The 15,235-nt window shown below is 39.2% G+C and overlaps 1 non-coding gene across 1 annotated transcript; it reads left to right on the top strand.

Moving 5' to 3' along the window:
* Positions 1–1,101: 1,101 nt before the first annotated feature.
* On the top strand, positions 1,102–1,207 carry LOC120108555 (small nucleolar RNA R71). Its single transcript, XR_005509850.3, has one exon. It is a non-coding gene; the product is annotated as a small nucleolar RNA R71 (small nucleolar RNA).
* Positions 1,208–15,235: the final 14,028 nt, after the last annotated feature.

Here is a 15,235-nt window from a genome sequence, read left to right as displayed (position 1 = left end):
TCAAGGAGTGGGAGGTTGATTTTAACTTGTTTGAAGACCTCCATCATCTCTTCTAATGAAGTTTCCTTCTTGCCAAAGGGAGAGGGTGCATTAAGTGCTTCAGGGAATGGAGCCTTTGGAATGTGGGTTGTGGCAGATGGTGGACTAGCTGAAGAAGGTTTTGGGTTTTCATGTGATACATTCCTCTCCTCTTCTTCACCTTCCTTATTGTTACCCTCCCCAACCTTATTATCTATTATACGTCCACTCCTTAGGGTAGTCAAAGCATTGGCTTGCTCATGTTTTAGTCGAGTTTCTTGAGCCACGTATTGTCCCCTAGGATTACTCATTGGTTGACTTGGAAGCTTACCTTCCTCTCGCTTATTTAATGCATTGGCTAGTTGACCCATTTGGGATTCTAGCTTAGCAATTGATTGCGTGTGAGAGTGCAATAGTTGTGTGTTTGCCTCCAAACCTTGAAGGGCAGTCAACACCTTCTCCTCAAAGGCTGTATTTCTTTGGGTTGGAGGAGGAGGGTGTTGAAATTGATTTGAGGGACGGTAGAGATGAAAATTCTGAGGGTTTTGAAAATTTTGGGAGTAGGGTTGGGTAGTATTCGAAGCTTGCTGCCTCCAACAAAAATTTGGATGATTCCGCCATCCCGGATTATATGTATTGGAAAATAGATCATTACCCGGTCTGGGTTGTGTTTGAGCAGCATTGATGTGTTCTTGCGCGAGTTCGGGGAATTGGGGTGCTGAGGGGCACTCATGAATAGGATGCGATGGGCTAGAACAGATAGCACATACTTATGCTTGGGAAGAGCTAACGACATGTCCTCCTATCATTAGTTGGTCAATCTTATGGGACAATGCATCTACCTTGCTAGACAGGTCCATAGAACGACTTATTTCACAAATGGCCCCTTTTCTTTGAAAATTCGGAGGTGCTTGACGAGAACATGAAGCATGGTGGAGGGAGTTTTCATTAAGATTTTTAAATAGTTGCCATGCTTCATGCTCATTTCGAAGCATGAAAGTCCCCCCGCATGCAGCATCGATCATCTGACGGTTTCGTTCAGTCAAACCGTCATAAAAACATTGCACTAGCTGCCACTTAGGTATTTGATGATGAGGGCATTTACGGACTAGGTCCCGAAATCTCTCCCAAGTTTCATGAAATTCTTCTCCCTCGGTTTGGGAGAAGCTTGTAATGGCACGTCTAAACTGGTTCGTTCTTCCTATAGGAAAGTATTTTTTAAGAAATTCTTGTTGCATTTGATCCCAAGAACGAATCGAGTTAGCTTCTAAAGAATTCAGCCATTGTTTGCCTCTATCTTTAAGGGAGAAGGAAAATAATCTAAGTTTCAAAGCATCATCAGTGAAGTTCTGAATTTTGATAGTGGTGCAAATCTCAAGAAATTCATCTAAGTGTTTATATGGGTCTTCGTTGGTGAGCCCATAAAAAGATGGGAGCATTTGGATCACACTAGACTTTATTTCATATTGTACCGCTGCTACTTCAGGTAATCGAATGCAAGATGGGGAAGTGTAAATGGTGGGAGTAAAGTACTCCCTCAGGAGTTTGGGTTGTTCTTCAGCCATCTCAGGAGGTGGGGATGATTCTATTGTTCTGATCTTAGCTCGAATATTTCTAAGGGTCCGTTCTATTTCAGGGTCAAAAGGTAATAGGTCACGTACTCTAGAACGACTCCCTTGCATACACTAGTACTTGATCAGTCAAGCATGCAATAAAAGATGAACACATCAATCATTGTATTTGTCCTAAAATCACTAGACAGCTCCTAACAAGTTTGAAGAGGGCACTTAAGCCTCCAATCCGGTCTAATGAACCGAGTTGACCAGGTAAGCTCCCAGGTAAGTGGAGGGGTCACGATGCGTTCGCAAAGGTCCCACTTAAAACCCACTTGCCTCGAACAGATGAAATGTCTCCCTTATAGGGACAAAGCTTGCCTAGACATCAACTAAGCCACAGAGCAAAATTGGTGCAACTTTCGGTGATCTTTGTCCTATTGAGCTCGAATGTCCCTAGGAGCCAACGTCTAATTGATTTTAATTAAAGTGACACTATGTGAGATTGAGTTCACCTAAATTGGGCAAGAATCCGGTGATGAAATCCGGCTCTTATCTCATTGGGATGATTGCCCTTACTATGTGCGGATTAATTTGTGTATGTGTATCAAGCATGCATTCACACTTTTGCTGAAATTAAAATCAAACAATCACCACAAAATTTTAAGCTAATAATTAATTTAAATAAGAAAGATTTAGAGGTTACCAAAGAAAATTTTTCCAGCAATTTATTTTTTTTTTTTGGGCAAACCTCTACAGCATTCCTTTTCCAGCAGTTCTCTTTTTGATCATCCCAAATTTTTTCTTCGATTCCTGATCAAATAAGATCAAAAAAAAATTTAAAAAAAAATAGTAGAAGAGAAAAGAGATAAGAAAAGTAACAATAATAGAAAATAATTTTTTATTTATATATATTTTTTTGAAAGTTTTTTTTAATTATTTTTTTTTAATGATAGAAAAAATAACTATGCTAGCAATCCCCGGCAACAGCGCCAAAAATTGATCGGTTATTTCAATTTCAAAAATAAACCACGCAATAGCACGTATTCTGTAGGATAGTGATTACGGGTGTCGGTCCACAGGGATTGAAGAATAAGTTTTTTTTTAAAAAAAAAAATAAAGAAGAAGGATTTGCTAACTCAATTTAACTAAATTAAACTATGAGTGCGAATTGAAATTTATCAGAGTAGATAGATCTAGGGTTTGGAATCCACCACATAGCATTGCATCAGGGACTGTGTTCTTAATTTTTGTCTTTTGGAGAGGCATGCAATTTGGCTACAAGCCTTTTTGAAATAAAAGCATAAAGAGTTTTAGAAAGATCCATCTCAGGCATAGCAAAAAGTGTCTACCTAATTATGCTAACCTAGAGTGCAGCACACCTCATCTTCCTAGGCATGGATCATCTTAGACTACTTTAGCAGACATGAATAATAAATAGCATGCTCAAAGTTTAAACATCGTAAAAGGATTTTTCATTGATAATAAGAATTTAAACAAGCTCCAAAAAATTAAAAGAGTAAGAACTACAATGCCCTGATACATTGCTAGGGCTTCATCCAGCCCTAGACTAGGTGTTCAGCCGTGCATGGTGGCCGGATGTCCTTCCATCTTCAAATGAAAGCCTTCACCTCCCATTCTTCCAAAAATATCACAAACTATTCTCTTTCCCCCCTCTTTTCTTTTCTTTTCTTTTTCTCCCAACCGAACCTCTCTTCTTCTCTTCACCGAAACAGGGGTTCCCCTGTTTCTTTCACAACCCAGCCCCCTCTCTCCCTTCCTGCCGATGGCTTCTTTATATAGACCCTCTCACCCGATGATGGATCCCTTGGGAGCGTGCCGGTGGGGATGCAAATCCGGGATACTCGATGGGAGGAGCCGCGGGATCAACGTGATGGCTGGCTCCGGATGCATCGCGGAAGAAGAAGCGGAGGACAGATCGCGAATGGATGGCTCAAATCCGGAAGAGAGGGATGGCTAGATGCTTGGGCTCATGCCTGATCTCATGGGATGCTGGAAGCGTTGATCATGGAGGAGATTTGGTTGCGGGATGGCTGGGAGGATCACTCCGGACGACTTCTTTCTTTGGACCGTGGAAGGAATGGATGCGGGATCGCCGGACACCTGATGCGGAAGGATGGCTGACTCCAAGAGCGGCTGGGACGCGATGCTGGGAGGAGCGGAAGAAGGAGGTGGCCGGATCCATGGCGTGATACGCTGGGAGCATGCGGAGCTTGTCTCGGACGCTCGGAATGGCAGCCGTGCGAAGGCGCCGGTCACGGCGTGGAGCTGGAAATCCGGAAGAGGAGATGCCACACGTGGTTGATGGCGGAGGAGCTGGAAATCCGGAAGAGGAGATGGCATGAACGCGGTGGGCACGACGCGGGATCGACGGGAGGAAGGTGGACGGCCCTGATGCAAGGAGGGAGGAAGAAGATAAACAGTGGCTTATATATTATATATATATATTTTTTTTTTTTTTTGTAACACTGTTCATATGAACAATGTTTTTCACGGAAAACTGTTCATATGAGCAGTGTTACCTCGGAATACTATTCACCTGAAAAGTGATTCCAGTAATTTTTGGGAAAAATTATTTTTCTTGCTTTATTTTGACGTGAAAATGGGCATATATGAATTTAAAACAAGGATCTCCTCTATTTTGCTTAGTTTGGAAACGTGATGCGGAGACGGGAGTTTCTGAACCGTTGGATTGCTTGGATAGTGGTCGCGGGAAAGGGATATGATTGGTTTGGGAATTGGCTTTGGATTTGAGGTAGGTTATGATCTTTAATTTGCTTGAACTTGGTCTCGAGCCCAATGTTATTTAAATTCAATTCTTACTAAACTACTTCAGACCGGACTCGACAAAACTAAAAACATGACCGTGACTTAATAAAATTAATCAAACATTTTCCTCATACAAAAATAATTAATTATAGCTTTCAATCTAATTAGGACCAAAATCCATTTAATTATAACCTTAGCTTGATTACAACTCTATCAGTTTACCAAATCGGGTTAACACAATCTCTTCCTTATATGTTTTCCTGTAATTTTCATGAAAGATTGCAAACAAGAGAGAGACAAGTTCAAAGTTTGATTTAAGAAAAGAACTATTTACTTTTTACCATATTTTAAATTTATTTCAATGATCATTCAATTTCATGATAAAATACGTATTTATCAGTTTAAGAACATTGATAAGTGCTATGGAAAGATAACTAAATTATAGATTATTAAGCACTTATCACACGGTTGAGAGGCGGGAGTGCATCACGGGATGGAAGAAGCTGGGAGAAGAAACGGATGCTGGGTCGGAAGATGAATACGGATGGCTGATCATGGGTTTCCTTCTTTGGATCATGGAACGATGGGAGCGTGGAGATGGGAGGCGAGACTGGCTGATCCTGGGAATCCGGAATGGGTGCACGGTTGAGGAGCTGGGACGAGCGGCTGTGGAAGGCTTGGATCATGGGAGAGGGTGCTGCAATCGGGCGCGGGAGGCTGGGGATGCTTCACGGGTGGATGGAGTGCTGGGCTGCATTCGAACGGGTGCCTGGGATCGAAGGAAATCTGGGACGCTGCATAGATCGCGTTGATGGCATGGAAGCTGGATGCGCTGTGGATGGCTTCATCGCGTCAAGCTTGGAATGGACTGGGGTCTCCTGTGATCGCATGGACCGGCTGGACTTGAATGCTTGGGCTCACTCGATGGGGAAGGAAGTTAGAATTTTGATGCGGCTCGGACGCTGGAAAATTCTGAGAGCACGTTGGGATTGAAGGCTGAAGATCGTTGATGACGGAAGAGATTTGGTTGCATCGTGGGGCTGATCTCCATCACGTGAAGATGCTGGCTTGACTTGAGCTCGGGCTGCCGGGCATTTGGCTCAAACCCAATGTTAATTGGTTTCTTGGATTACTTGCACTGAAGCACAAATACAACATTAATTAGTTAATTTTATTATTAATGATTAGCTATAATACTAATTAAGATGGTATGATGATTGCACTTTTGTACTCTCATCACACACCCCAACCAGCTTATTGCTAGTCTCTGGCAATTTAGTGAGAAAATAAAAAAATGAGAGTACAAAAATCATGAAAATCTACCATATTAATATTTCCATGCCTAATCCCATAAGTACAATGCTATTATCTTTAGGATTTGTAATTATGCATACTGAGGCTTCAAATGTGACTTTAAGACCTTTATCACAAAATTGACTTATGCTAAGCAAGTTATGTTTCAGACTATTAACTAATAAAATATTTTTTATAAATGTGGATGGAGTAATATAGATTTTACCCTTTCCAATGATAAGTCCTTTTCAATTGTCTCCATAGGTTATCACTCCACCCTCCTTAGATTCTAAGGTGACAAATTGTTCTATATCACCTGTCATGTGTCTTGAACAGCCGCTATCTAGATACCATCATTTATCCCTCTTATTAGCTGTAAGACACTCTTGCAATCAAAGTCAAGAATGTGCTTTAGGTACCCAAACCATGTTGGGTCCTTTAAGGTTAGTACTTGATGTTTCTTTTGGACTTTAGCTTACTCTTATCACTCAATTTGTTATAGCTAGGCTTTCTAAAATTGCATTCATATGCTTTGTGTCCTACTTTATTGCAGCAATGACAGGTTATATTTTCAGTTTTGGCTTTTACAAATATGTTCTTTAAGTATTTTTGCTTTCTATTTGTTTTATATCCCAAACCAGCTTTATCATATACAGCTTTTTGACTATCAAGAATCATATTTAATTTAGTTGAACTAAGTGTAAACTTGTCCACTAAGAATTTGTATTTTTCTGCATCTTCTTTTAGTTTGACATTTTCAGCAACTAGACTTTTGGTTTCATTAGTGAACCTCCCACTTAATGTTTCATAGTCATTAGATAGTTTTAGCTTTTCTTTGATAAGAGATTGATTTTCATCTTTTAAAACTTTATTCTTATTGATTAGCTTCTTGTGTTCTTCCATGAGTTCTAAAAATGCATCATGTAGCTCTTCTACTGTAAAATCACATTCAAGTTCAGAATCTATCTCATCATCATTGGCCATATAGCAGATTTGGGCCATTTCTTGTTGATCTTTCTCTTCCGAACTTGACTCCTCACTTTCACTCCAATCAGCCATGAGATTCCTCTTTTTAAGCTTTCTTGCCATCCATTTCAATTCCGGACAATCTATCTTGAAATGCCCGGGCTTGTTACACTCATAGCAAATTGGCGTTTTCCTTTCTTTTTCTTTGTTCTTTTTCTTTTTCTTGCTCGAGCTACCTTTGAGGAAGGGCTTCCTTTTATAAAATTTCTTCTTTTCTCTCATAAATTTTCTGAATTTTCTTGCGAGCATAGCCATTCCTTCTTCATCATATTCCTCCTAATCATCAGATTCTTCTGATTTAATTTTCTGTTTTGGAGTTGTAGACTTCAAGACAATAGTCTTCCTTTTCTTGACCTCATCTTCTAAATTTTGCTTCATGATCAACTCATGGATCATGAGTGATCCTAGAAGTTCTTCCAATTGTAGTGTATTGAGGTCCTTTGCTTCTTGAATTGCAATTACTTTGGCCTCTCATACTCTTGGTAGAGACCTGAGGATTTTTTGCACTAGTTCAGAGTTGGTATAAGACTTATCTAAACTCTTTAGTCCATTTATGATTTTCATGAATCTAGTGAACATTTCAGTTATGAACTCTGTGGACTCTATTTTAAACAATTCATACTTATGTACCAGCATATTTATTTTTGACTCTTTAACTTGATTAGTTTCTTCATGTGTGACCTCTAGTCTATCCCAAATTTTTTTCGTGAAGATGCATGTGGATATTCTATTAAATTCACTTATATCTAGTGAGCAGTAAAGCACATTAATTGCTTTAGCATTTAATTGTGCTAGTCTTCTATCACTCTCATTCCAATCCATTTCAGGTTTAGGAATGATTGTGCCCTCTATACTAATTGTGGATGTGTGTGGGTCTCTAGTTATGATATTTCACAAGTCATAGTCTAGTGCTTGAATGAATATCCTCATCCTAGATTTTCAATAAGTGTAATTAGTGCCATTAAACAAGGGTGGTATATTTGTGAATTGTCCCTCGCTCATAGAACATCCTACTTGAGTTGTCATGATCTTTGACTTTTGATCGTAAGATCAACAAATACTATGAGAGCACCTTGCTCTGATACCATTTGTTGCCCAAAGTGACAAGCCAAGAGGGGGGGGGGTGAATTGGTTTTTCTAAATTTTTTGGTTCCCCAATTAAATTGTTAGAAGATTGAATCGCTTAGTTAATACTAATTAAGTACGTGTAGTGAAAATAGAAAGATACACAAGGCAAACACATAAGAAGTATAGTGGTTCGGTGCTCTCCTAAGCATCTACGTCCACTCCCCAAGCATCTCCTTGGAAATTCACTATAATCCCACGGATTACAGTTGGATTGTTTTCCGGGCTCACAATCCAAAAATCTTTACACTTTGGTTTTCCGGGATCACCAAAAACCTATGTTGGTTTTACGGGCTCACCAACAAACCTTTATCGTTGGTTTTACGGGTTCACCAACAAACCTACACCGTTGGTTTTACGGGCTCACCAACAAACCTTACAAAGTGATTAAGAAGAAGAAAGTTGAAACTCCTAGATGAGCAAATATAACAATTATGAGCTACAAAGAAGAGTTTAGAATATAGTTATCGTTTTGATAAGACTTTTCTTTTCTTTGTCAAGATTGCTTCACTCTTCAAGATTCGGTGGAGCTCTTAATGTCTCTCAGAATCTGCTCAACCACTTCCTTTTGGCTCTTTGAATGAAGCACTTGAATGAAGAATGCTAGGGTTTTTTCTTTCTTGAATGAGCTTTAATCTTTTTGCAAAAGGATGCTTCCTCTGATGAATAGTATCACTTTAAATACTTTCCCTCATCTATTGCTCACTCTCCATTGGTTAGATTTGAAAAACTAGCCGTTACTAGCTGTTGGAAGGTCAAAAAGTACTTCTGCAGAACTAGCCGTTATGCCCTTGCCCGTGCTGGGGTCGACCCAAATTTTACTGAGGTCGACTCAACTTACTGTTTATTGGACTTGGGGTCAACTCAACATCCTTTGGGGTCGACCCAACCTTCACTGGGGTCGACCCCTACTATAGTGGGGTCGGCCTTCTCAGGAACCACAGAAACTTACACATTCAGCTGCTTTCACTGGGGTCGACTCAACCTTTCTTGGGGTTGACTCAATCTACAGTAGGGTCGACTCAAGTTCTATTGGGGTCGACCCTCTCAGGGATTCCAGAGACATGGTTTTTGAGCATATATCCTTGAGGTCGGCTCATATTCAGTTGGGGTCGGCTCCATTAGGGTCGACTCAAGTATTTCTGGGGTCGGCTCCAGCTGGGGTCGGCCCTCTCAGTAAATTCCAGAGAGTTATTTTCTTGAGGCTTGAGGCTGGGGTCGACTCAAGGTTCTTTGGGGTCGGCTCCACTCCTAGGGTCGACTCAAGCATACATGGGGTCGACTCCACTTACTGTTCATCAGTACCATTTTTGCAAGGGTGTGCCAGATGGTTCCATGATGTGACAGGGTCGACTCGACTTATGTTGGGGTCGACTCATTCCCCACTTTGCTGCATCTTAAGGTTAGACTAATCCATATAATCAATGAAATATATTTCAAACAATTTGAGTGTATACCATGGTAGTGCTACATAATCTTAACAATGAAAATCATTGTTTTTTCTTTAAGAGTATATTTCACTTGAAACCTTGCTGAATTAGAATTAAGAATTCTCTATCCCTTTTCTATTATAAATTTTATCTCGTTATTAATCATTGGAAGACATCTTGATCTCATTCTCTAAATGTATCGTAGGTGTCGTATTCATTAGTGATGTATCACATTAAATTGTATTTCTAATTTGATATTTCCTCAATGGTTGTGTCAATCATCGAAATAACACTATCATCCTCAGTTCAACTCAGCTCCAACTCGACGGAGTCGAGTTCTTTCTCAGCAGGGGGGAATTGATGCAAGAGCACGAGCCCAAATCATAATGGATGCACGTCGAGTTTGGATTCTTACTTGGGAATGCCTGAAAACACATTGGGTTCATAATTTCTAGCATTTAATGGATTGAGTCTATTTTATTTTGGTCACATTGAGTCCTTTTATTTTGGATTTGCAATTTGCTGATTTATGTTTGTAATTGAATGCCAAGTGGTTGTCGGGTTTTCTATGCACGCGTTGCGACGATCGCAGCGGAAAGACGCACGCGGGGTCGTTCATCTCATGAACGTTCCGAGGAATGTAGATTTCAAAAAAATTCGGAGTTTTCTAACTCAGAAGATCATGAAATCTGAAGGAAAGGATTAAAATTAATTACTTGATTAATTTTCAGATCTACTATTAAAAATTATAAAGATCAAATCTTTACCTTTGAGCGAGTAGATCTTCACCGCTATTTGATGATCGTGGAAATCAGGTTCGCTTGAAGTCGCACAAGTGTACAGCCCCTACGGGTATCCACATGAAGATCTGGATTGATCGAGGTTACGATCTCACCAGGGTGCTAGCTCCCTTGCAGAGATCCCTTTTGATGGTTGGAACTCCTCTAAGCAATCAACTCTTGATTGCTTCCAAGAGGAAAAAGAAGGAGAAGGAAGAAACGCTTTCTTTTCTTTTCTTTACCATGGATGAAGGAGGTAAGAGAGGAACACCTTCCTCTCTTTATTTTCTTCCATGTAGCTAACCAAGAGGAGGAAGAAGAAGCCATGCTTGCTGCCCCTCTTTGTGCCTTGCGGATGGAAGAAGAAGAGGAGAGGGAAGGCGGACGCCAAGCATCAAGAAAAGAACCCATAGTCCAACTATAGGGCTGCCCCCCCTTTTATAGCCTTGCCCTAAGCATGGCTCTTCCTAAAACTAGGAGGAGCTACGCCCAACCGGGTCTCGCGTCTCGGACACCCGGGACGCGAGTCTCGGCCATCCGGGATGCGCATCCCGTCCATCCGGGACGCGGATCCCGGGAGCATCCAAGGAACCCCCTCCCTTCTAATCCTAATCAAATTAGGATTTAGATGGCTTTTGGTTCATTGAATCCTAATCTAAGTAGGACCCAATTAGTCTCCCTATTTGATTCACATGAATCCTAATCTAATTAGGAGTCATCTTTATCTATTGGACCTAAATTAATTAGGACTCTAAAAATCCTAATCCAATTAGGACTCATATAATTTTAGTCCTAATCCACTTAGGACTTTTAAGAATCCTACTCCAAGTAGGACTATAATAATTTGAAGTCCTAATCTAATTAGAACTCTAGAAGTTCTATTTCAAGTAGGACTCTTGAACCTTATCAAATAAGATCGAGTCCAATTAATTAAGTCCAATTGATTCAATCAAATTGCAATTAATTGCAATTAATTTCTTCTTCAACTCACTAACTCTTAGTGGGTTAAACCAATTATCAATCAAATTGATAATTACAAACTATTGTGATTCCAAATCACAAGCCAACCATTAGATTGATCAGATCCTCTATTGTGTGTGACTCCATAGATTCTATTCTGTCTGGTAGTCAGATATTTGTGATCTCTATCACAACATATTTCAATGGATTGGAACACTTTTCAATGGATTGGAACAATTCCAACTCTTCTCATTCGGGTTCACTGATCATCAAGTGAATGTCTCTGAGTCTCACAATCCACCAATGACACCTAGCAGCATGTAGTGGCAATCCAGCAGAATGGAATAGATGAACCTCTAGGTGCAGTTAGCGTATGATACAGTCCCTCTATCGTGGATCCCGACAGGATGGAGATCATGGATAACTCGTCAAACCCCATCATATGTCATATGTAAAATTTATTCGACTCCAGTTCGAGATTGAAAAACTCTTTTTTCCAAAAACTACCTTGGCCAAGGATTTAAGAACCCAGTCTCATAAATCACATAGGATCTCTCCTAATCTATCAAGGTCGATAGATTCCATGTAGATGCACCCCTACTCCTACAATGAACCTACTGCAGTCAATCTGCACCATAAGGATCCAAATGGATAGGGCCCATGTTTATGTGCTCGTCAAACTACAGCAACCTCATTATGAATAGCCGAGGCATCGCAGGTCAAAGGACCAATCATACAACTGTAGCATTAAGTAAGCCACTGACGAGTGGATAGACATCCAAGTGACTACTTGCTTTGGTCATGCTCAGTACCCTTGTTCTCTAACAAGCACTTGCACAATCACTCTAGTGTCCCCACACTGTGGACTCAAGACTCATCCATCTGACTAAGTGATCTGTGCACTAATCTCAGCGGATCGATCACCGTCCCTCGTGATGGATCCATCGATCAGGAGCAATTCAGAAATTAATCACCAATGACACATGCCTCAAATTCTCAACTCTTGAGAATACGTGTCATCATCTTATTAATTCCTTGGACGATTCATGGACACGTAAGAACATGAATGAAAAGAATGCCCATCCTAATAAATTTATTATTAGGTCAAGTATAAATTTATGTCTCCGAATAAAATAATGCGTCAGCCAAATTGGCTTCTAGGGCATACTTCTAACAGTGGTATCAAAATAATCCATGTTATGCAAGGATTGAGTCAAGTCATATTGGGTCATGTGTGGAGAATTTAGTTTAGTCGTATGAGTGAAATTGAGTTTTTAAGTGAGAAGATTAAGTCCGTGTGTTTAAGATTGAGTCTTTGTAATTGAGTGCCATTAAGAAGGATTCCTAATGCCGTGAAGATCATCACTCATCACGTGGAGAAGTTCAACCATGAAGATCTCTCACATGTGGAAGGAATTCAGATTTCAGACCTAGTTGAAGTTCGTAATAGATAAAACACCATATAGTATTTTGCAGATTTTGGAAGTTACAGAAGTCCGATTAAGTTGATTCAAATTTTGTTGGAAAGTAAACATCCATAGCTTTCAATGACTATAAGAACATAAAATTTGGAGATTGGATGAATTTTGAGAAGTCTTCCGAACTTCATGCTGATGCTGGTACTCGAGCAGGAGTTTGAGTCAAAGTAGGAATTGTATGCGGCTGAAGATTATCCATTTAAACTCCAACCCACGCACAATCAAGGGGTGACACTTTTCGAACCTTTAGTTGACAAGTTGTTTAGGAAGTTTATCATTTGATTTGAATTTTAAAAAGTGTCCTTATTTGGTTTTGAGTCCAAGTAAAGTCTGGTTGTAGTCTTTATCTTTTCCAACCTTCTTTTCTATATAAAAGAAGGTATGAAGAATAAAATTGAGAGAGAGAGTTTTAGATGACGAAATTGGTGAGAAATCTCTGGGTATTCCAATGTTCTTTCGTGAGGAGAGATTCCTCTACATGCTTGGTGAGATTCCAAGTAAGATTGGAGAGAAGGTGAGACTCCTTCCTCTCTAAAGATTGGATCTTTTGGAGGTGAGACTCTTCCATTGGTCCAATAGTTATCCTTTTTATTTTCTACTTTAATTTCTTATTTTCTGTAGTCTTCTTCAATATCAGATTCTATTCCATTCATCTAACTCATCTATATAATTTATAGATTTTAGTTTTTCCCAAAATCCAAATAACTCAGCCATACACCATCTCTTCCTTATATTTCTTTGAATCAAGTTTTTTCTTTGTTTAAATCTCCTAAAATCATTCCATCATCATCTAGCCTTTCTCCCACATCTCCCATAATCCAAATCCCATTACTTTTCCCTAAGAATTCACGTCCGGATCAAGTTCCACAAGATCAGCCCATCCGTGAAGTTCAAGATTTTCTGAAAGAGTCGACTCCTTCCGACCACGAGTCGACTTCACGTCGTCTCGAGTCGACTCCAACTTCATCGAGTTGACTCCAAAGTCGATCCAAGTCGACCTCCAGAGCCTCTCAGGTCGATCCGTCTGGTACAACAGAGAGCTCGTTCCCTGATACACCCAGTGAGTCGACCCCAACTTGCTCGAGTCAACCCCAACTTGCTCGAGTTGACCCCAAGAAAACTCGAGTCAACCCCAACTGGAAAACAGATGAAATTGCTCTCTGGATTCTCTGAGATGGTCGACCTCAATCCATCTCGAGTCGACTCCAGCCCATCTCGAGTCGACCCCTCTTTACCTTGAGTCAACCCCAAGCCTGCTGATAGCCTACAGCGAGTTTGCAGAAGTGTTTGCTGAGGTTTCATCTTCCTTTCTTCCATCCACATGAAGTCTTAGCGTCCATTGCCATTAGCAGAGGAAAGAAAAGAGGAAGAAAAAGACATCAAAGAGAAGTTTAGCCCTCGCCTATCATCAAGAAAAAAAAATTATAGCAATCCGCTCCCTATCTGCATCAATTGGTATCAGAGCCCACTGCATCTCCTTCCGATCTGAGTCATTTTATAGTCATCAATTTTATAGACAAGCCTATGTATCTCAATTTATGATGATCAATGAAAGAAAATGAAACTTAAAATTTTACATTCGTAGTTATATATATGCTGTGTCTCTACTTCAATTCTCATGATGATTAGTTTGGTTTTAACAACACACTAACATAAAATTAGGATCTATACTTGATTTTAGTGATTACAGAACATCAGGATCGATACTTTATTTTAGTGATTAACACATGCGTTGCTAAACTATTATTATAGTTTGACACTTTTACTGATGATATCTTAATTTCATCATTAATTTATAAAATTTTAATGGCAACATAATTTATTATCAATATATATATATAGACTTCTAATGACCACTCTATAAGTTTGTTATTAATGGTATATACTATAGTGACTATTTTATAATATTGTCACTAAATAAATATGATTTAGTGTTGAATCATAAAATTGTCATCAATGCATTGACCAACATTTATTTTGGTCTCAAAAATTATGACAACATACTTTATCATCACTAAAGAAATACACTTTAATAACCACTCTATCAGCACGTCATTTAAATGTACATACCCACACTGACCATTTTCAAATATCATCACCAAAGACATTAGCTTTAGTGATAAATCATAAATTCATCATTAGTGAGTTGACAACCATCAAGTTTAGCGTCAAACTTGTTACAAAATAACATATCGTCATTAAAACTAGAGATTTTTAATGATCACTCTATAAGCTTATTATGAAAGGTGTATACTTGTAATGATGAATCAGAAAATTGTGACAAAGTCATCAATAAATAGAGTTTTTTAAAGTGGAAAAATAATTTTTGCCCCAAAATCGATTTAGGTCAATTCATTAATTATAATATTATGATTCATCCCTAAAAGTTCAGCAATAAATGCTTGAATTCTTGTATAGTTATTGTACCACAACAAAGGATGTTTATAGTAGTGGTAAAAACCATAGCAAAAATTATAGAAAACTATTGGTAAAATCATTGGTAAACTGCTGCAGCAGGTAGCACCGCTAAAAGCTATTATCATGATTTTGATGACCATTGGTATATATGATTCTATTGTAATGGTCTTAAGGCATCCTATAGCAATGGTTTATAACCATCGATATAACTTGTTATAGCAGTTACAACCATCACTATCGATGCAATCAAAATCAAATATTTCTTTAATAAATTAATGTTGCATCTTCTGTAATCAAATAGTTTTTATAAATTAATGCTAAAAATGAGTCAAATACTATCGTGCCGAATTCATTTCCGTATCTGA

Source organism: Phoenix dactylifera, chromosome 6 (assembly GCF_051530095.1).
Source record: "Phoenix dactylifera cultivar Ajwa chromosome 6, Ajwa_hap1_PhDact_Kaust_v1.1, whole genome shotgun sequence".
Classification (NCBI taxonomy): Eukaryota; Viridiplantae; Streptophyta; class Magnoliopsida; order Arecales; family Arecaceae; genus Phoenix; species Phoenix dactylifera.
The sequence above is the reverse complement of the archived record's forward strand: the minus strand, read 5'-3'. Positions and strand labels throughout refer to the sequence as shown.